This window comes from Penaeus japonicus, unplaced genomic scaffold (assembly GCF_977035675.1).
Source record: "Penaeus japonicus unplaced genomic scaffold, GWHDUDI00000001_assembly GWHDUDI00000015, whole genome shotgun sequence".
NCBI classification, from domain to species: Eukaryota; Metazoa; Arthropoda; class Malacostraca; order Decapoda; family Penaeidae; genus Penaeus; species Penaeus japonicus.
In genome coordinates, this window is record NW_028234417.1 from 20,628,664 (window position 1) to 20,631,078 (window position 2,415).

A 2,415-nucleotide genomic window follows, 5' to 3' on the forward strand; every position below is an offset into this window, starting at 1 on the left:
CACACACACACACACACATCACACAAATATAACTCAATATATATATATATATATATATATTTATATATATATATATTATAGATATATATAATATTATATATATATAGAATTAGTTTTTCTATGTGTGTGTATGTTTGTGTATGTGTGTGTGCACTATCATCATGTTTCTTTGCCGTTTTGCTCTCCTCCATCTTAGTTCTGTCTCTCTCTTGTTGTCCCTTTGCCTCTGCTTCTCTTTCTTTCCCTCGTCCACCCTTTCTCACTCCTTCTCGCTCTCCCCCAGCCTTCCTTGCCCCTCATCTCTCTCTCCATAACAGCTCAAACATCCCCCCTCTCCTCCTCCCCCGTATACCACAACTTCTACCCGTACTGCCCTTCTCCCCCTCCTGCTAACAAGCTCGTCTAAGAAATCACATTTCTAAGCCCTTCTAAACCCATGTAAGTCGGCCATGTTATATAACTGAATAACATGAATAACCAAGAGTGATGCCTGTTCTCTAGTCCTGGTCGGGGAGGGAGCGTAGCGGGAGGGGTGGGGAGGGGAAGGGAGGGGAGGGGGAAGGGGGGATTTGTAATAGAGTTAGCAAAACTGCGCAGTGAGGTTATTTTGTTAATTCAGCACGAGCGTAGGTAGGGTATTCTAATTTTGTTATTGTCATATGAAATGTATGTATTCGTATGTATTTGTTCGTTCATATATTTTCATGTTTTTCTATCCGTATGTTTATTTATCTACTTACTTATCCATTCATTCATGGATTATTCATTCATAAACTATTCTAGCTAATGTCCCTATCACAATTAGATTCATTCTCATTTCCATTTTTCTTTTTTTGGTCTTTTTTGCAGATAATCATTACAACACGATATGCGCATAATTATTCAAACAAAATCAACACCGAGAAATATATTCGCCCAAGAGCAGATAGTGAGGCCAGTGCCAAGGGTGGAGGTAAGTGATAAGGACGCTGAATTGACGGATGGAGGAATCAATCTATCAATATAAAGATAAATGAATATATAGAATTAATGAATAAATGAATTATAAAATTAATGAATAAATCAATATATAGAATTAATGAATAGTTAAATAGATAGAATTAATGAATATATAGATTTAATGAATGAACTAATACATAGAATTAACGAATAAATGAATATATAGAATTGATGAATAAATGAATATATAGAATTGATTAATAAATAAATAGATAGAATTAATGAATATATAGATTTAATCAAGGAATTAATACATAGAATTGATGAATAATTGAATATATAGAATTAATGAATGAATGAATATATTGAAATAATGAATAAACAAATAGCTAGAATTAATGAATATATAGATTTAATGAATTAATTAATACATAGAATTAATGAATAAATGAATATATAGAATTATTGAATAAATGAATATATAGAATCAATGAATAAATAAGTAGATATAATTAATGAATATATAAAATTAATGAATAAATGAATATAGAGAACTGATGAATAAATGAACATATAGAACTGGTGAATAAATGAATATATAGATTTTATGAATCAATGAATAGATGCAAATAATGATTTGATAAATCATTATTTTGAGTAGATAAGTGGATTAGATTTATAAATATATACAATTAATGAGTAAATGAAGAGATTAGGTTTATGAATAGCTAAATAAATTAGATTTATGAATGAACGAATAGATAAAACTGGTGAATAAACGGGTAGAAGAAATAAATATTTAAGTTATATAAATATATATATATTATATATATATATATATATCTATATATATATATATATAATATATATATTTATATATATATATATATAACACATAACACATAAAAGAAATAAAGATAAAAATGCTCAGACTCACCTGTGACGCTGAGGTAAACATTGCGGACTATCTTAGGGTCGGAGTTCACCTGGCACTTGTAGGCACCGGAGTCACGAGGCTGGCTGTACTGCACTTGTAGAGTCCAGTCATCTGTCTCCTTGCTGTGGATGACCTGGGGGAGGAGGAGGGGGAGAGAGAAAACACGTGTTATCATGGAATTATGTATTCTTGTGGGTTGTCTTAAGTCCATTATGTTTTTTTTTTTTTTTTTTTTTTTTTTACTTTATGTATATTTTCTTGTCTGTTTATATATCTATCAATTATTTGTTTGTTATACATTCTAGGCCATAAGATACTGAATAATCCTTATAGCATTTGCAGTATTTACAATGTCGCCTCAGGTGAATATAGATAAAACATGTTAAAGATACATAATTCTGGAAAATAATGCTGAACCAGAAAGGCTAGTCAACACTAAAATCTCCCATCCTCTGTTATGAAATATTGAATATAACGTTACGCAACACACATCCCTCCCCTCCTACACTCCTACACCCCCCCCCCCATCCCCGAAATTC

At 31.0% G+C, this 2,415-nt stretch overlaps 1 long non-coding RNA gene across 1 annotated transcript in view; it reads right to left on the reverse strand.

The window, feature by feature from the left end:
* The window catches only part of LOC147470385 (uncharacterized), a 134,791-nt gene extending 132,773 nt beyond the window's left edge, over positions 1-2,018 (reverse strand). Inside the window, exon 1 of the long non-coding RNA XR_015191647.1 lies at positions 1,877-2,018. This is a non-coding gene — a long non-coding RNA (uncharacterized LOC147470385). The remainder of the gene's footprint in view (positions 1-1,876) is intronic.
* Between the last annotated feature and the right edge of the window lie 397 nt (positions 2,019-2,415).